Below are 20,573 nucleotides of genomic sequence, written 5' to 3' on the forward strand. Positions count from 1 at the left end.
TTTGGTTTGTCTGAGAAGACTTTAAACTTTCCCTGTCACTTGTGAAGGACAGTTCTGCTGTATAAAAATTCTTGGCTAGCAATTTTTCTCTTTCAGTACTTTAATTACTTCATACCACTTTCTTCTTGCCCTCCGTAGTTTCTCATGAGAGAGTGGCACTTAGTCTTATTGAGGTTTCCTTGTATGTGATGCTTTGCTTTTCTACTGTTGCTTTCAGAATCCTCTATCTCTGGTATTTGTCATTCTAAATGGTAGGTGTCTAGGAGTACTATTCGGATTTATTCTGTTTGGGGTGCGTTGTCTTTCTTGGATATTGATATTTATGTCTTTCATAAGGATTGAGAAGTTTTTGGTCATTGTTTCCTCAAATGTTCTTTCTGCCTTTTTCCACTCTCTTCTTCTGGGACAGTGTTAATGCACATGCTTGTGTGTTTCACGTTATCATTCAATTCCCTGAAACTGTTCCATTTTTTTCCATTCTTTTCCCTTTCTGTTCTCCTGCTTTGTGAAGTTCACATGTTTTATCCTTGATTTCCCTACTTCTGCCTTCAGTCAATTCAAATCTGCTATTACATGCCTCTAATGTAGTTTTACTCTTATCCATTATGTCTTTCATTATGATAAGTCTGTTACTTTCCTTTGCAGACTTTCAAATTATTCTTTATGTTCACCTAGTGTCTTCTTAATATCCTTTTACCTCTTTAGTCATATTTTCTTTCAACTCCTTGAATTTATTTAGGAGATTTGTATGAGTATCATTGATTAGTTGTCTCGAATCTTGTGTCTTGTCAGGATTTTTGGTTTATTCCTTTGGTGGGGATATAGCTTCCTCTTTCTTAATATGGCTTGTCATTTTTTTGCTGATATCTAGGCTTCTGAATATGTTGGTGAGTTTACTCTGACAGTCAGTTTCTCTCTCTTGCCTAGTGGTTTTGTTTCACCGCTCTTCTTTGATTCTTGGTTCAACTTATTCAAAGTCTTTAAAATTGCCCAGGATGTGGAATGAATGTAGCTCAGTGGTTGAGCACCTGCTTCACACATATGTGGTCCACAGTTCAACCCCCAATACCTCCTAAAAATAATATAAAATAAAATTGTCCTGCTTAAGTTATCAAAATAGGAACAGGGAGTCACTAATGGGGCACAGATCCTCTCCCAGGGGTTTTTGACAAGACAGACCGAAAAGTTTTTCTCCTTGCAGTTTCCCAGGTGGCCAGAAGATGGTGCTCATCAGCAAACCTTTCTATGGAGGTGTTTCTTTGACCCCTCCACTCGCCAATGTTTCTGATCTGGCCAGAGCCGAGATTCAAAGTGGGCTCTGCTAGCCAAATTCACTGAAGAGCAACCCCTCTCTGCCTTCCACTGCACCCTTTTCCCAGGGAGGAAGATGTCTGTTCCCTTCTCAGTTGGCTGCAATGAGCCAGCCACAGGTTTTATCTAAGCTCTTTGCCTTGAGGGTGGCAGATGGATGCTGATTCCCAGCCATGAGTGTTAGCAATAGCAACCCTTGGTTTTCGCTATGGCCTTTTTCATCTCTCTGTCCCTTACCCTCCTGGGGGTACGCAGTACTCTCCTGTTCAGAGCGTCAAAGCAGATCCCTCAGACAGCTTTTTGCCCACCCTCCATTGTCTTTGTGAGAGATTTGAGTCCTGCCTAGCTATTCTTATGCCATCTTCTCATAACCCCTACAGTCTCTCTAATACGTCCACATTTGGTTTAATTGGCTTGACAATTGCATGAGGTTGGTTGACAGTATATCATTCCAGTTTTACAGATGATGGAACAAAGATTAAAGAGCTCAAAGTGGTTTTCCCAGAGAACTTGGGTCAGAAATAGCAGAGTTGGGACCACAACCTCATTTTGTTGGTTTCTACATTCCTTATTTCTAGAATGGCCTGTAAAGCAATAATAAACTTAAAATCTCCCTCCCCTCCTTGTGGAGATAACAGAAGTTACTGTGTAAAGCCTTTTCCAAATTGCTGTATTATCTTCATTGTTGGCGACAAACTTTTGGGTTCCAGTTTGGGTTGTTCATAAGGGTGCTTTTTCGGTTGCCTGTGACGGATGATAGAATTTTTTGGGAAAACATTTTTTTTCAGACTAACCTCATGATTTCAAACAATTTATCCTCTCTTCTTTTAAACATCTTAAGATGTAAATTTTTCAATATCGTGAATCTGAAGTTTTAAAAATAAACTTTCCAGTGCTGTGAGAGACGTTCTCCAACAAATTCTTTCCTTGTCTGCCTGATCATTTTGAGAGAGACAGTTCAGCAGTGTTGAATTGTTTCTGATGATAATTCCAATATCACGCTCAGGTAGGAGAAACCTTCCCTGTGACATTAGAATAGGGGGAAAAAATGCTAGTCAAACGTTCAGATTCTCAAATAGTGGCAAATTCTGACTGAACACTTTGTCAAAGCCATTACTGATGTCAGCGACCCACACAACGCACAGCCAAGTTCCAAGTAAGAAAGATGGATTTCAGAATCTATTAATCTGATTTCTCTTTAGTCTCCTTTTATAATTTGCTCACTTCAGTGAGATTTTATCCAATTTGTGATTAGTAGGTCAGAGTCCCTTCTACCTGATTGCGAAATTTAAACTACTCTTGTTATTTTACAAATGACTTTGAAGTATTCCTTGAAAAATTCCCAAAATATTTCATTGTGAAATATCAACAAGAATCCAATTTCTTTTGCCAGCTGCGGACAGTAACTTTTAGTATTAGAACTGAAGCATAGAATAAACTGCTGATATCATGTTCACACCACCAGCATCTGGTCATAAAATACATGGTGAGGATTTTAAGAGCAGTTTTTGGTGGAAGAAATGCATTTTCTTTATATTCTAGCTCCTCAGATGAGGCAGGACAGAGCCATTGTTTTGTTGCAGGCTGTTACAAAATGAGATCACATCGTCCTACAATGTGGGCTCTTTATTTGCAGTTTCACAGTTCGAGCCTTTGTTGTCTTGCCTTGCAGTAAGGAAAAGGGTGACATGAAGCAAGCTCAATAAAGGCCTTTCAGTGAGCTTCTCTGAGTTTGTCTTTGCCATCTGTCCCCTTCTCTCCCCTTGCTTTTCAGGCTGTTCACATTGGTTCGTTAGTCTTAGGTTTCTGATGGGGTGACATGGATACTTTAGAGAGAAATGAAGTAATAGAGGTAAGCACATATTTAAAAGAAAGAATTATGAAGAGAAGAGAAAAATCTCACTCTCTGAGCTTGTGTCAAACATAGAAAGTTTTTAATTTATTAAATTTTAGCACTTAGCGATGGTTGATTCTTAACCTTCTGAACTTTATATATATGCCATTTAAAAAACTTTTTATTGTGAAATACTTTCAAATGTATAGGATAGTTACAAAAATCATAGAAACCCCATACAGAGAATTCATTCATCATCACCCAGTTGGTACCCAGATCCACCAATTTTAACATTTTGCCATCTTTGCGGTCAGTCTATCATCCATCCATCCATCCATCCATCCATCCATCCATCCATCCATCCATCCGTCATTTTGAATGTGTCATCCCACTGCTTTCTTGCCTCCATGGTTTCTGATAAGAAATCTGCATTCAGTCTTATTCAGGCTCCTTTGTATGTAATGTGTTGCTTTTCTCTTGTAGACTTCAGTATTCTCTACCTTTAGCTTTTGACTTAGTTTGATTATAACATGCTGCAGCATGGGTCTATTTGGCTTAATCCTGTTTGGAATTTGTTGAACATCTTGGATATTCCCACAGTGTGTATATTGGTACACTTGATGGTGTCCCACAGATTTCTCAGACTCTGTTTTTTATTCTTCTTTCTGATTCTCAGATTGAATGATTTCAGTTGTCTTGAAGTTCTCTCTTTCTTCTGACAGCTCCAATCTGTTATTGAACCCCTCTGGGGAATTTTTAATTTTGGTTATTGTGGTCTTCAGCTCTTTTTGCTTCCTTTTCATAATTTCCATCTCTGTATTGATATTCTGTTTGTTTTCATCTGTTACTTTCCTGATTTCCTTTAGCTCTTTGTATTTTCCTTTAGCTCTTTGAGCATATTCAGACCATTCCTTTAAAGCAGGGGTTCTTAACAGGGTCTATGAGCTTGAATTGAAATTCAAAAAAACATTCTTGTGGGGACATGTTGGTATGGGTGTGATATATTTACTAAATAATACACAGTGTAGTGTGGACTTAGTAAGGGGTCCATGGTTTTCCCCTGACTGGCAAAGGGGTCTGTGGAACAAAAAAGGTTAAGAACCCCTGCTTTAAAGACTTTGTCTGGAATATCCCAGGTCTGATTCTTCTCATGGATGGTTTCTAATGCTTTAATCTTCTCCTTTGCCTGGGCTATTGCTTCCTGTTTCTTAGTATGTTTTGTAATCTTTTGTTGAAATCTGGGCATTTTGATATATTAGCATGTTATCACAGGAGTTTAGACTCTGGGGCATTTGTTCTTTAAGCTTATAGCCAGCTAGTCTTATGACAGTGCTTTCTTTGAATGCTAGGAGCTAAGAACAACAAACACCTTTCCCAGTCCTTGCAGATTGACTTGTGCTAGTGTCTGGGATGTAGGACTTCAGGACTTATCCATATAATGAGTTTGGAGAATAGCTAGAGGTCAGAACATGGGGCCTCTCTGGCCCTTTCTCTGCATGACTCTTGTTTTGGGCATGAATTTGTAGCCCTAGAAATTGCACCATTTCCATGGATGCAAATGTCCTTTCTTCACAAGGAAGTAGTTTCCTCACAGTCGGGGACACTGCACTGTGTGTCCCACAGACAGCAATCCATTGTCCCAACTAGCACGACCTCACTGTCTCTGTTCTGTAGGAGAGCTTGGTGAGCTGCCTTCACACAGGGCAAAGTGGGATGGCAAGTCCCTCAGGTCACCACTGGAGAGCCAGGCCAGATGCATGTGTTCCCAGTATGTGAACGAGGGTTAATCTCCTCCCTCTAGAACCAGGGTGAGGGATCTGCACTGGTTGCTCAGGCCTGATGAAGGGTGAGGAGGGGCAGCCAGGGTGCCAGGAAGTCCTGACACTTAGGTAGACTTCTTGATTTGGCTTTTGCCCTGTTGCTCTACTCCTTTAAATGTTTTCTGAAACTTTGAGAAAGGTGTTCTTGTTGGTTGTTCAAAGCCTCTGTGGGGTGATGGAGCCCTGAAGTGTCTCCCTCTCTCTGCCCTTTTATTCTAAAATTTTGAAACCACTGAGTTCTCTCCCTTAAGACTTGAGTCATTTGGGATGGGAGAAGCCAAGACTTGATGCCATAAATCACCACTTATTCCTAGCACAAGGATGAGCATCCATTTCTCTTGTCTCTTGCAGGTGGCTTGAAGCAGGTATAGTTTGATCTTTTTTCCTGCTTTGAACGTTAGGACTGTGTCTTATCAGCTGGCAAATACTAGTCCAGAAAGCTTTTGGTGCGATGCGTGGTTTTTGTTCAGGACACCTGCTGCTGGAGTATACTGTGCGAGCCTTGCTTTTTCACTTTAGCATGAGCATGTTCTGGGCAGAACCACGTCCTTTTTATTTAGTCTGGTGTTGAGTCTTCACTTTTTGCCTGCATGAATTTCAGTTTTGGTAGAACAAATTTCCATCTTGTTCTGGTTTTGCTGATATGAATTTAATACATGCATGTGATTCATGCAAACCTTTATTTCAAAGAGTGCATGTTGATATGTCACAGTGGCAAAAAGTACACTTGGTCAAGGTGGGGTGTTTTAGTCAACCAAAGGGGTACTGATGGAAAGTACCAGACATCTGTTGGCTTTTATAAAGGGCATTTATTTGGGATAGAAGCTTATGGTTATAAGGCCCTAAAGAGTCCAACTCAAGGTTGGGCTTTTCTCACCAAAGTCTGTTGCCATGTGTTGAAGCAAGATGGCGGGAGAGATCTGTGACGGTTCAGCCTTCCTTCTGACTTAAGGCTCTGAGGGCCCAGCTGGTATAGGGCTCAGCTGCTCTGTTTTCTTCAGCTGCAAACTGTCAGGTAAGTTATCTCTTCCTGGGGCTCCAGCATCAAAACTAAGTTCTCTTTTCTGTGTTCTCCAGTGTATCTACTTCTGTGTGTCTCCTTGGTTGAGTGTCTGTTTATATAGCCTACAAAGGCGGCGGGACTCAGACTGAGTCACCCTAATGACGTGGTCAAAGCAAAGCCCCAATCTTAGCCTAATGTAATCAAAGCCATCTCAGCTGAATCTAATATAATGAGACGGTATCATGCCCAGAGGAACAGACCAGTTTACAGACAAAATCTCTCATTTTGGAATTCATAAATAATCTCACACTGCCACATGGGGGCATATGATCTTGAACTTCCATTTCTGCTCTGCTGGCTGTGCAGCCCCGGGAAAGACATTTTACCTCTCTGGGCATCAGTGACTTCATTTATAAACAGTGTTGGGCTCTTGGAGTGGTGGATTGCCACATCCTCCAATGTTAAAACCCACCATTGTATTTTGTGTTTCAGAGTCCAGAGGCATGCCAAACATTAGGGCCATGTTCCTGAGTACCTGTTAAGTAACACCAGGAGGCAGTTTTTTTTGTTTTTTTTTTTAGGTACTGGAGGCCAGGGATTGAACCAGGTTGAACCTAGGACCTCGTGTGTGGGAAGCTGTCACTCAACCACTGAGCCACAGCAGCTTCCCTGAGTTGGTTTTTTCATTTGTTTTGCTTGTTGTTTATTTTTATGTTTTCAGGAGGCATCAGAAACTGAACCCAGGACCTCCCATGTGGGAAGCAGGCGCTCAACTCTTTGAGCCACATCCACTCCCCAGGAGGTAGTCTTTTAATTCAGCAGTAATTGCGTGGCATGGCTAGTGATTGTTAGTGGAGTTTAGAAAAGGCTGTAATTCTAAAGGATGCAGGAAGGAGGGAAATCACTATGCAGTCTTCTCCTTCCCTCTTTGTGGCAAGTTTGCCGAATGAAAAAATCAACATTTCTTATTTCTAGGGAAGTGCTGTTGAGCCCTGGAGGTGTTATTGGATATTTGGGTTTTGAAGTTATAAGTTAAGAATGAATAAGTTCAGGTAAGCACATATTTCTTAAACTATTAGCTCTTGTTTAGATAAGAGCCAACCCAGGGATCAGTTTAATACAGTATTGATATCCCATTTTTTATTTGTGTTCCTGTGCTCTTAAAAAAACTTTACTTAAAAAAAAGTAAATTCTACTAAATCTATAGGCAATACGTATTAATTGTAGAAAATTTGGAAAATATTAAGAAAATACAAATCACTTCTAATTTTGTGACTCAGAAACAGCTCTTCTTCACATCTTGGTGCTTTTTTCCATTTTATGCGCTAATTTTCCAGAACAAAATTGGGATCAAAGTATCCATATATGTAAGTTGACATCTTGCTTTTTTTTTCCTGCTGTGTTCCTTTTGAGATGATTTTTGAGACTGAAGTTTCAAATGAAGATCGAGTTAATGTAATATTATGCTTGGCACACTTTGGGGTCTGTATAAACTTACAGAAATAGAATCGTGGACCTAGTTTCTGAAAATAACAGTTGTACTGTTGTCTCTTGAATAGGCTTTCAACGTTCAGAATATATATATATATATGGATGATATATGACTATTAGTTAATTAACAAATAGAGACTTCTTGATTTGTTTGCTGATTGCTTTTATAAGATTCTTTCATTTGAGTTTTCTGTGACAGAATTGCATGCTACAACATCTGTAAGCATAAGCTGTTTTAACCCTATTTTCTGGAAGCCTTGATTCACGAAGTAGAAGTGTGGTAGCTAGTGTGGGCCAGGCCATGCATTTGGCAAGTAACAGGATAGTTCAGACTCCTTTTGCCTGAATATATTATACATTTGGTAGTATTAATGATTCACTTGTTGAATATTGGTTTTGTTTACCATTTCCTCTTTTAGGAAAGGAAAGATTATTAGTTTCCCCTTTGGATTATTTAGCCTACAAAATTTTCTGGTACTCCCCTCACATGATTCTAAACTCTGAACCACATTAGAATTTTTTTAAGGCCTTCCTTCTGTGTCATCTGGTGGTGCCCTTTGAAGTCCTGAAATGTTTTTATATTTGATTGAGATTAAATCTGGGTTTCATTTTACTTTTAAAAAACATATTGAGCAAATTAATTCTCTGTTCAAGTTCCTAAGGGTAATGGTTCCAGCCCTCTGTGTCCCAAGAATTCAGACTGTACACTGCCAGAACATTCCTGTGGTTTTCCGCAGGGCAGATCAGTGTTTTCATGAAATTTCAGTTGTAGCTTGTGTTTTCCGCGGTTAATTAAAACATCTGCCTTCAATTTTCCACAAACAGGGCATAATCGTTTGGTCAAACCTTTTGAATAATGGTACAGTATTTCACTCTTCCCCTCAGAAAAGCCCAAACTTGTCTTTAGGGTTCCCTATACACTGGTGTCTCTGTTCATGAATGATTTTAAACATTTGGAAGATGTTTGGGGTTATTATGCCAAATATAAACCCTTGAGAGAGAATGTTTGTGAACCTGACTCCTTACAATGGCTTCTGGCCTTTGCCCTCCAGGTTGGAGCTGCTGTGTGTGAGCTGCTGAGGTCCGCGGCCAAGCATGCTGTGGTTGGATCTGCCCAGCCGGGGAACAGAAATATTTGCTGGATGGAAAATCCATAAAAGAAAGCTCCTGTGAAAACCAGAGACAGACGATAACCTAAGCAAAATCAGGTCGGTATAAGTTAAAACAGGCTGGATAAAGTAGGTTGGGTTGTATCGGAAAAAGCAGTTGTATTAATTTTATGAAGTGTCTTTGAAGCAGCCCCCACCAATGATTCCAGTTGTTGGAGCAATTCCTAATGTCTTATCAATGGCAGCTATAACCTTTTTGCATAGCATATTGTTTTCTTTTCCTTCCCTTCCTTCTTCCTCTTCTCCCCATCCTCCCTCTCAACCTCCTCTCTCCTCTCAGAGAGTAGAGAAAGAGCTTCAGCACAAGTGTATAAAATGCCTCAACCAGAGACCCTGTAACAACCTCAGTGATCTTGGCTTTATTTTGGGGAGAAAACAGAGTCTGGGCTCATGGGCTTGTACTGGTGGTGAGTTGCATTCAAATACTTGCCTTCCTTTCTGTTTTTAGCTGTGAAGGCTGGGTCATAGAGACCTGCTGTTTCTCTTGGGGTACGCCTGACTGTGCACCCTTGGTTTGCTTGGCAAGATATTCTTTTACTCTTATCTCTTCTAAAAAAAAAACCTACAGTACATGCCATTTTTGCAGTAGGTGCATTTGATACTAAGAATTATTCATTATAGGACAGGGGAAAAGAAATGTCCTGAAAATAATAGGAGTATAAATAAATGCAAAGTAGCATTTGGACCTGGCGAATAAGCATGCAGAAGCTCACATGTAGCAGTAAGGTAGAAAATAACACTTAAAAAAATTTTTTTTTGAGGTACTAGGGGCTGGGGATTGAATCCTGAAGCTCATATGTGGGAAGCTGGCACTCAACCACTGAGCCACATTGCCTTCCCTGAGTTGTTTTTTTCTGTTTGTTTTTGCTTGTTGTTTGTTTTTGTAAATGTTAGGGATGCCTAAAGATTGAAAAGGAAAATTAAAAATGTCAGTAATTTATTTATTGTAATGTTCGGATTCTAGTTGACTAGTTTCTCTGTTTTCTAGTAAAGTTATACTTTTGTTTGGGGCATGAATTTTACTTTTTATCTGTGAAATACATAAATTTGGTGTTGATACAATTCAGATATTTCTCCTCTCTGGCATTTAGGCTAACAGCTGACTTTAGCTACTAGGCTTTAATCTAGTAGTAAAATCACACTATTAGATTTAGAACATGTTTTGTCTAGGTTCCATTAGTGGGTCAAGCCGTGCCTCCCAGTTCCGGAGGGCTCAGTGCGCCAGGAGGGCTCATCTGCTTCCTGCACTTTCTTTTTAATCTCATTTCAACCTGGATAGACGAGGTGGGTAGGAACGGAGATGTTTGTTACCTGCCCCTTTTGCTTTCCCTGGCAGCCCTTTGGTAATAATGTCACTTCATAAAAGTGCATCCATAGAGCAAAATGAATTATTCTTTTTATTGTTCATTTAAAAGAAAAAGCCGGGAGCCAGTGTAGTTCAGTGGTTGAGTACTGGCTTCCCACACCCAAGGTCCTGGATTCAACCCCCAGCCCTGGTACCTAAAAAAAAAAAAAAAAAAACCTACAGGTAAACCTTCATTTATATCTTTAGGACCCTGGAAGTGGGTATTACAAATGTTTTAATCAAATCACTCTTCTTTAAATATCTCTTTGTTTGGTGCCCTTTTAAAAATGGACCTATTCTCCGAATGACCCTTGAGGAGCCTTAGTATAATGGTCTAAGAGGATTTGGTCCTCTTGGTCTTGTTTTTTCTTTGAGAATCAGAACAAAATATGGCTTGGTTAGTATAACCTCTTAACTACCCTTTTCTTTGAAAAGAGCCTTTTGCTGACAAAGTTAAGGGTTCAAGAAAGATTGAATCATTGGAGTTTGACCTGTGGTACAGTTCAGTATGTGAAGGCTCTGGTCTATTTATAATCCTTTGGTTGCAGATGAAGCAAAATCAGATCAACTCAGTAAAAAAAAAATCAACCTAGACTAAAAAAGAGTGCCGGGAATGTGCTTTCATGAGCAGACACCACATTTTTATGTCATCTGTAATGAAGATGTTTATGATAAAATAATAATGCCTAGAATATTACATGTTTTGATTTTTTCTTGTCTTTTTTATTTTTTATGTTAAATCATCTATGGCATATTAGGTTTCATTTAAAAGCCTTCAAGGATACCAAACTTGAGTGACATATTGTCAATTGATATTTATTTTAACATAATTACTGATATTTGAGTAAGCAGTGTAGTTTCTCAGTTCCATAGTGACCTATAATGAATAAAACATTTAATTTGATCATACTGCCCAAATAAGATCTATAGTCACAGCACAAAGACAGTTCAGTACTTTAGAAATTTGCAAATCAATTTTTATTATCTGACCAGGTGAATATTCATCATCAGCTTCATTCATAATCAGAAATAATCTGTTGGCTCTTTTTTACATATACAGTATCCAAACACAGTAATTTATAAAAAGAAATAAATATCAACATCAGTTTAGCAAGCATTAGAAAATTGCACTGTGGAATTTGCTAGTATATCCTTTTTAAGAATGAAAATATTTTTTACTGTAATCAACATGCAGCTGAGACCTTTTGAGGATAAATTTTAGAATCTTAGTAACTCTTCCTTGCTTGGTTTCATACAGATAGATGATTTTCTATAACATTCTTATGGTTGCAAATGATTTGTTTGTGCTGTGCTCTGTTATGATAACTGGTTAAGTGTAAGAGTGCCTAAGAAAGTAAAAGGGTAATTAACAATTTTACCAAAGAACTATCTCAGAAATAAAAAGTCCGTTTTGGTTTTTTTTTCAATCACTTTAGGCCCTTATGATAAGATTTAAAATGACCACTGTTCTTTAACTTATGAATGGTAAGAGATGTTGAATAAATTTTCCTTAGGTCAGTACAATTCTGTTAAATTCAAGCCAAACTTGTTAACTGTGTGCTATCTGGAAGGTGCTGTAAAGGAATAGAATAAAATTTCCCTTGCGGAGACAGCTAGAAACAAGTCCTTCTGGGGAGAGACAACATTTTATTGAGCGTGTCAGTAACTAAGCACTTAAGCAATTTTTGGGCTTTTGATGTGGGTAACTTCATTTGATAGAACACTCCTATGAGACACAAGTGTTATCGCTTTTGAACAGATAAAAAAAGCCCAGAATCAGAGAAGTCAACAGATTTTGTCAAAAGTTCCACAGCTACTGATTTAAACTTGAATCCAGATTCTTTTTTCTCTGACTCAGTTGTATATCTAAATAAATGAAAGCACTGCCTATAAATTGCTTGACTTACAGTAAACTCTCTCTCTCTCTGTATCTTTGTCCTAGGCCAATAAAGTAACCTGTGACTAGCATACTCTGAGATTTCCAAGGAGAGAGGGTTTAATCTGAAAGTATTAAATTGAGAAGATGGCAATTTGTTATTTTTGATAAATGAGTAGGAGATTGTCAATGAATGGGAGTTTTAACCTGAGTAAAAGAGCTGATCAGACTCTTAAAGGTAGAAAAATGTGTTTGAGTTTTCCTAGGTTTTACAGCCAAAAATGTGGCCCAGCCATGCACTTCACTCATCAACTTGTGAATTCCCCAGAGATATCTCTGTCTCTTAGGTGAAGAATATAGACACAAAGTAAAAGGTATGTTGCACAGAACCCTATACAAAGCTGTGCTTGCCACCCTCCATCTTTGCTGCAAGATGTTTCTTAGTTAGACTCATAGTTTATGTTGCCTTAAAGAGTTTCACTTGGTCTTTCATGGGTTGGTTGTCACAGTTCTGTGATGCTGTTTGAGACAAATTTGGTCAGTTGTGATACTTAAAATGCAGAAAATGGAGTACTCTTGGAGATTAAATTATCTTGAAAGTAGACACAATTGGAGAGCAATTTGGCAATATATTTCAAAACAAGTTCACCTAGCCAGTAATTTCATGAATATATTCACTTAAAACTATGCCTTGATATTTGTGTAAGTTATATTATAGTATGTTTATAAAGAATAGAGTAGATATGTATGTATATTAAATGAAAACACATTTTGCAAAATCATGTGAATTTCATGCCCTTTTGTATAAATTTTAAAAAAAAGCCAGCATAAATTTTTTTTTTCTTGAAAAGATATATAACTATTAATATACTGGAAAGCTTTTCTTTTTCTTTTCTATAATATCTGAATTTTTAAACCGTGTTCATTTATTTATTTTCTTTCCTTTTTTAAAAAAGTATGTCATCAAGGGTTAAGTGGGCATTGTGATCAGGGACCATTTTGCTCTTATGTTTTAATGTAATTTACAAAACCCTAGTTAATGTCTTCAAAAACTTTGCTTTTTTTTTTCCCCCTTTTCTGATGTTCACATCTTGACCTTCCTTATCCTGGACATGCATAGCAAGTAGGTAATTTCTGTGGGAGAAATGATAAAGTATGTCCTAAGCCACCGAAGTTTCTCCTGATAGCTTATTAGTTAAAACACTGCATTGAGAAACAGAAGGAAAAAGACGAATGTTCCCCAAATGTGATTTGAAGGGCAAAGAATCCTGTTTTGCTGAAGTGTGTCTGAAGAGTGACCCTTTAGGCTTAGTTTGTTTGCTTTAAATATGAGCTTTGGTCTGAACTGTATTTACTTTTCAGACATGCCTGGTGTGAACCCTGGAAGTCTCCAGAATCTGGTTGCTAATCAGGAAGCTGTTTGCTAAGGAAGTCCTGGCTGTTTGGACTTGAAGTAATGACTGATGCACAGATAAAGCCAGTGTAACTTTTAAGTATCTTTTGATTTCTGTATTCAGATTTTACTTTTAATTAAAACCCTTTGATAAATAAGGGTCATAGGTCAAAGGAGAAGATATCTTCTAAACTATTTCAGTAGCAGTAAGTGCTTAACTCTTCAGCTCTTGATAGGCATGTCTGAAACTGTTGTAATCATTTTCTCTATGGTGTCACTTAAACTTCCTTTGGTCATAGTTTTAAGTGCTGAAATTTAATAATTGAATATGAACACAATTTTTCTTTAGAATGTAGGAGATGGTTGTCTGGAGAATAAACCCACTGTGACACTCCTAATCTATCCATTTTTCAAGATAATTCTTGATTTTCATTAAAATTAACAAGCCACATAATTTTTCTAGTTTTAAAAGAATTTTGGAATTTCTTTTTTCCTGAAAGGGCTTGTTAAGCAGCTCATCAGAATCTGTGATATTTTGCCTTGTCTTTGTCTCCATTTCTTACTTTTTTTTGTACTTTTCTTTGTTGTTAATTAACAGATTTTAATTATTAAAGCAGTTTTAGGTTTACAGAGAAATTGAGCAAACATTACAGAGATCCCATATCCACTCTCTCCTCTGAATGCACACATACAGTTTCCCCTGTATGTGTATGTAGCAGTTTGATATTATCGATGAATTCCAAAAAGAAATATTGCATTATGTTTGTAAACTGGTCCTTTCCTCTGGGCATATGAGATTATATTGGATTCAGAGGTTTACTTGATTACTTAATCAACTGAACCTCTTGTGTCAATAAGGCGTTGAGTACCCACCTGTTGATGGGTGGGGCCTCGCAGATAAAAGGCATGAAAAAGGACAGAGCTGAGGGTTTTTGATGTTGGAGTTTTGATGTTGGAGTTTGATACTGAAGCCTTAAGCTGGAGCCCCAGGAAGTAAGCTCACAGAGGGAAGAGAAGCCAGCCCCAGGAAGAGAGGAACCGAGGAAGCCTGAACCCTCGCAGATGTTGACAGCCATTTTGCTCCAACATGTGAAAATACAGACTTTGGTGAGGGAACTAACTTATGCTTCATGGCCTGGTATCTGTAAGCTCCTACCCCAAATAAATACCCTTATAAAAACCAACCAGTTTCTGGTATTTTGCATCAGCACCCCTTTGGCTGACTAATATACCTACTGTTTCTTTCTTCATGACTTCTGCTCCCTGGCCCTCTTACATGTAGTCATGCCAGGAATTAGGCCTCCATATTTCAAGGTATTAGCAATTATCTATGCTATTAGGGAGATTAAGGAGATAGTTTCCAAAATGCATATGATTGTGTGTATATACACACACATATATATGTATATGTGTATGTTTGTATGCATGTGATTGGATATGTTTATAATGTAGAAAAGTCCAAAACAGTACCATTGCCACTTGATACCATGAATGAGAAAAACTATTATCTTTCAGTATATTTTCAGTATATTTCAAAATATTTATTACTCAGAATATATTCAGTATATTCTGAGTTCTTAAAGAAACCAATTATTTAAAAATGCAAGGTAACCAGTGTCTGATATGGAGATGGCAAACTCAGATGCCTACAGTGACCTAGCAGAAAACTGAACCAGTGAACTGACCTAAAAAGGGAAAAAAGAGGACATCTGCTACTCAGCTTCCCTAATTCTGCTCTTCAGGAATGAGGGTCCTGTATAGCTTGATCTTCCAATATTTCAAGAGAAGCAGGAATTTTGGAGTTTCATGTGACTACCCTATATATATATATTTTTAATCAAACCACTTTACTCTTGCATTTTTTGTTATGTTGTCAGCAAGTTTTGTTTTCTTTTTTATTTGTGTAACTTACATAACATAAAGTTTGTCATAACCATTTTAAGTTTACAATTCAGTGGTATTAATTACATTTACAATATTGTGGCACCATCTATACCATCCATTATCAAAACTTTTTCATCACCTGAAGCAGAAACTATGTACCCATTAGGCAATAACTGCCCCCCATCCATGGCTCCCTTATCTGTTTGCTTGTTGTTTTTGTTCACTGTCTGCTTGTTGTCTGTCTGTTTCTTTTTTAGAAGTCACTGGGAGCCAAACCTGGACCTCCCATGTGGGAGGCAGGTGCCCAACTGCTTGAGTCACATCTGTTCCCTTCTTGTTTTTGTTTTTGCTTGCTATCTGCTTGTTGTCTTGCTCATTGTTTTTGTTTGTTTGTTTGTTTTTCACTCATTGTCTTTTGTTGTTGTTGTTTTGCTTCAATGTCTGCTAGTTATTTGTCTTCTTTAGGAGGCATGGGAAACTGAACCTGGGACCTCCCATATGGAAGGTAGGCTCCCAAATGCCTGAGCTACATCCACTCCCCAAGCAATAACTTTTCATACTTGCCATCCCCCACCCAGTCCATGGTAACCTCTAATCTACTTTTTTTTTTTAAAGATTTATTTATTTCTCTCCCCCCACCCCCACCCCCACCCCGGTTGTCTGTTCTCTATTTGCTACGTCTTGTTTCTTTGTCTGCTTCTGTTGTTGTCAGTGGCACAGGAATCTGTTCCTCTTTTTTGTTGCGTCATCTTGTGTCACCTCTCCATGTGGGCGACACCATTCTTAGGCAGGCTGCACTTTCTTTCACGCTGGGCAGCTCTCCTTACGGGGTGCACTCCTTGCACGTGGAGTTCCCCTACGCGGGGGACACTCCTGCGTGGCACGGCACTCCTTGCGTGCATCAGCATCTGTGCATGGGTCAGCTCCACATGGGACAAGGAGGCCTGGGGTTTGAACTGCAGACCTCCCATGTGGTAGATGGATGCCCTAACCACTGGGCCAAGTCTGTTTCCCTCTAATCTACTTCTGCCTCTTGATTTTTGCTTATTCTACATATGTTCTATAAGTGGAATCATACAACATTTGTTCTTTTATGTCTGGCTTATTTCACTTAGTATAATGATTTCAAAGTTCATCCATGTGGTATAGAACTTTAAAAAATGTTAGGTTTTACTGATGATATTCTTGGTCATCAGTTAAAGCTTGTGGTATGAATAGAACTCTTGATCTCTAATTGTATTATCATTTGTTAAACTCATTTGACATTGGAAGCAGGCTGTGCAGATTAAAACAGAATAGGTAGTAGTTCATGAAAAGAAGTGAACAGTGCACGTGTGAAATGAGTGAAAAATGTATTTTTATACACTTGCCTTACATTATAATGAATGCCACATGCATGTCCCAATTCTTCCTTATGCTGAATCTTTGTTACAAAGCAAATTACTTGTAAAATGTGGGCTGGCAACAGGTACTGAGAAAGTTTTTGGGTCTTCGCCCACCTCCAAGACTTTTCATTATATTGGATTTGGTATGCAATGAATAGCATTTCATGAAAGCAGTGAAAAAGATTTGTTGTTTTTCATTTTGTAATCAAATTCAGGGTGGTATTGGGACATCTCTGAAACTTATATTATTTTATTTTTATGAGGTACTGGGGATTAAACCCAGGAACTCGTCCATGGGGTGCAGGTGCTCAACCACTTGACCTACATCCACTCCTGACATCATTGAATTGTTAAAAAAGATTTATTTCTCCCCACCTCCCTTTTTGTTTGCATTCACTATCTGTTCTCTGTGTTTGTTCGTTATGTGCTTGTTTTCTTTTTAGGAGGCACTGGGAACTGACCCTGGGCCTCCCATGTGGGAGGGAGGTGCCCAGTGGCTTGAGCCACATCCATTCCCGCTTGAGTGTCTCTCATTGTGTTTCCTTGTTGTATCTCTTCGTTGCCTCATCTCGCCATGGCCGATTGCATCAGCTTGCTGTCTTGCTCATCTTCTTTAGGAGGCACCAGAAAATGAACCTGGGACTTCCCATGTGGTAGGTGGGCGCTCACCTGCTTGAGCCACATCCACTTTCCATCATTGAATTTTAATAACCTTGCATTATAAAAGAAAAGGTAGTTACTTTTCAGACAAGTGAGAATTGAATTATGGGTTTGAGTCTCCATTCTAGGGCACTGGTGAAAATATGTGGAAATACAGCCTTGCCTTGGTAATTAAGTCTAGCAGGACTACAAGGTTGTTCAGGGAAATTTCTTTCCAGTGACCTGCTCAGTCACCCAGTTTCAGGGTCACAGTCTCCCTGGAAGTCTGGAAGGGAATGATTTAGTGATGCCCTGTAATTCCCAAGAAGGAAGCCTCCCTTTGAATGCTCACAGAGTTGACAGCTAACTACAGTGGGGATTCCCTTGGTGTATTTGCTCATTTCTGATCTTTTTTGTTAGAAACGACCTGCTTTGTCAGCATTTTCATTTCCCTAAGAAATTCATTTCAAAGTGTGAGATGAAGCTGAGGTGCTTATCTGTAACATTCTATGATTTGATGTCTCAACTTTTGTTAATATGGACAGACCCAGCCTCAGCAGAACGCAGGTGATTCCTGCTCAGCCGGATGGCTGTGCGGATGGCTGATTTTGGCATGAACTGGTCTGTGTGCCTGCGATGCCAGGGTTCAAAGCCAAGGCTGCCTTCTCAGGAGACAGTTTCTAGCAGCTTGGAATTTAAGTGAAGATTAATTTAATCCTTGGTTTTCACAGCAAATCTGTAGTGTGTGTTACTTGCAGTAGTATTTTAAAAACCGTTGGCTTCCCCTGGCCTGTTTATTTGAACTTGATTTTCTTGAAACTTCTTCAAGAAACAGAGCACTTAGAGTTCTTTCAAAAAACTTAAAAAAATTTTTCTTTTACATTCCAATCAATCTGCTCTCAAAATGGGTAGGGCAAGGGGAGTTTGTGATAAATTAGGTTATAATAAATTCTGGTTTTGTTCCATAACTCCTAGGCTTGGAGAAAATGAGGGTAGTAAGTGTTGAGAACTTTCCTCTTGATTTTTTTCTTGATTGGGTTGCTGAGACACCCAACATCAGGATATTTAAAACATCTGGTGACAAAAAGCAAAGTTCTCATTCTCTGCTGTTTTTCCAGGGTCCAGTAGACATGGATAAAGTTAATTTCCCATGTTTGGCCAACTCTTCTGAGTAGTATCACGAACACTTGCTTCTTCAAATTCCACATTGTCATATATTGCTGTTAGGTAGGAAGAATGGGACTATCATAGTTCAGTGAAATTTAAAATCTTCTGCTTCAAGTTATGAAATAGCATTTTTTGGCTGCCATTTCCTAGTCTGTCCTTTTCAGCAACTTTTATGCCTCTTGGGGACAGATGACCCTAAATTCCAGCAGCACCTGCAATCAAAATAGTTCTCATTCCAGGCCCTTGCAACAAGGTGTGTTTGAAAGTACTTGAAAGCGAAGTGTAAATAATACTTTTTATACTTAAAAATAAAACTTTATCCTGGAATCTGCCAATCCTCAAAGACTGGGAAGTCACCCTCTTCTCTTTATCAAAAGATTTTGTAGCAGTTTCCATTACTGATAAGGGAAGATGGGGTAGAATGGAATTTCTTAACTAGGATGGAAGTTAAGGATGCATAGATGGGGAGAAAGGTGCTGATGGAGCTTGTGGGAGGAGATGACCAAAATTAATACAGTTATTTCATGTTCAGTGAATTGTAGGATATCCAACAAATTCAGGAACTGGCCAGAATGTATTTTTATCTGTAGGAAAAAAAAAAAAAAAACACCGTTAGAAATGGTTTAAACTGGGGTTTAGCAAATTATAGCTCATAGGCCAAGTCCAGCCAGCCACCTGTTTTTATACACCCCATGGCCCAAGAATGATTTTTGCATTTTCAAAGGTTGAAAAAAAAAACAACAAAAGAATAATATATTGTGACACCTGAAAATTGTGTGAAATTCATTTTAGTGTCCTTAGTAAAGTGTTATTGGAACATAGCTACGCTCATTTGTTTTCGTAGTGCCTGTGGCTATTTTCATGCTACAAAGGGAATTGATTAGTTGCAGCAGAGACCGAATGGCCTTCAAAGTATAAGATATTTAGTTCTCTGACTCTACAGAAAGTCTTTGCTGACACTGGCTTAAACAGTTGTTTAATTTAAATTTGTATTTTTGGTTGCTTACGGTTTGCTGTGCTCATTTTCATGTACAATGTGGAAAATCCTCAAGTCACGTGGCAGATTATTTAATAAACTCATGTTTTAATTTAAATAGGAATTGCCTGCAGCATCTCCCAAAGATGGACATCATCTGGGTTACTGGAAATTTAGCTGCTATCATCTAAAATTGGCAACAGCAGTTCTTTTTATTTTTCTATGACTGAATCATTCATTCATTTATTCAGCAAATAGTTATTGAGGGTGGACTGTATGGTACACCCTGTTTTGGGGAGTGGGGATGTGTTTCTAACAGACCTGCTCTCTTTGGGGCCATTTGTTCTAATGGAGGAGACGGATTGTAAACAAATAAATGTATAGTATATCCAGGTAATAAGTGCAGTGAAGGAAAATCAAGGGGAGAGAGGGAGAGATGGGAGCAAGAGAGGGCTGTTTCAAACGTGGTGATGGTCAAAGGCCTCTTGGGGCAGTTAGAGTTGAGCAGGAATCAGTAATGTGAAGATCCACGGGTGAACTTCCCAGCAGAGGGAGACTCCAAGGACATGTTTGAGAAATCGCAAACGTGCCCTCGAGACTAGAGCAGAGCAAGCAAAAGGAAGAGTGACACACAAGTCGACGAGTTATAAAGGGTACTGCACCATGTCTCTTGCCCTGATAAACTTTGAGTCCTTTGAGGGAAAGAACAATGTCTTACCATTTGTTCATTCCCAGAGCATAATTTAGTAATGTACTTCAGTAATTGGTAAATAAATGTTTGTTGAATGACTGAAAAAAAACAACTGCAGGGCAGAATATGGACTTCAAATTATTTTTTAGTCTGTTCAGGTGAGAGGGATTGGAGCCTGGAGCTGACTTGATCTGGTTTACGTTATATAATAATCGTTTAAACTTTAAGTATATTTTCTCTCCCATGTGGTTTATTGAAGGTGATGACATTTTGTGGATTAAAACAAAAAATAAAAACATGTCGGTACAGCAGTAAAAACAGCTTAAAAAGATCCTGTTTCAGAGTGACCTTTCTTTGACATAATTCAAAGGCTGCTGTGAAAGTGGAATCATAACAATAGTAATTACAAGGCAGTGCCTTGGAGGTGAATGTTCAGAGGCTTTTAGGTCCATCAGCCAGGGTCCCGCCAGGATGCAGATGGGGACTTGGGTGTAGGGAGAGTGCACGGAGTGTACAGAAGTGCACAAGGGATAGCAGAGTACGTTGCGGCCAGTAGCCACTGAAGTCTTCCTCCTTGGCCCTGATGGGG

General features: G+C 38.7%; 1 protein-coding gene across 17 annotated transcripts in view; it reads left to right on the plus strand.

Moving 5' to 3' along the window:
- The window catches only part of APBB2 (amyloid beta precursor protein binding family B member 2), a 394,104-nt gene that overhangs the window by 83,062 nt on the left and 290,469 nt on the right, over positions 1-20,573 (plus strand). For all 17 annotated transcript variants that reach the window (XM_004448704.4, XM_012529782.3, XM_004448702.4 and 14 more), the window contains one exon: positions 8,512-8,667. The gene's annotated coding sequence lies outside the window, so the exon portion shown is untranslated. The remainder of the gene's footprint in view (positions 1-8,511; positions 8,668-20,573) is intronic.

This window comes from Dasypus novemcinctus, chromosome 1 (genome assembly GCF_030445035.2).
Source record: "Dasypus novemcinctus isolate mDasNov1 chromosome 1, mDasNov1.1.hap2, whole genome shotgun sequence".
In the NCBI taxonomy this organism is placed as follows: Eukaryota; Metazoa; Chordata; class Mammalia; order Cingulata; family Dasypodidae; genus Dasypus; species Dasypus novemcinctus.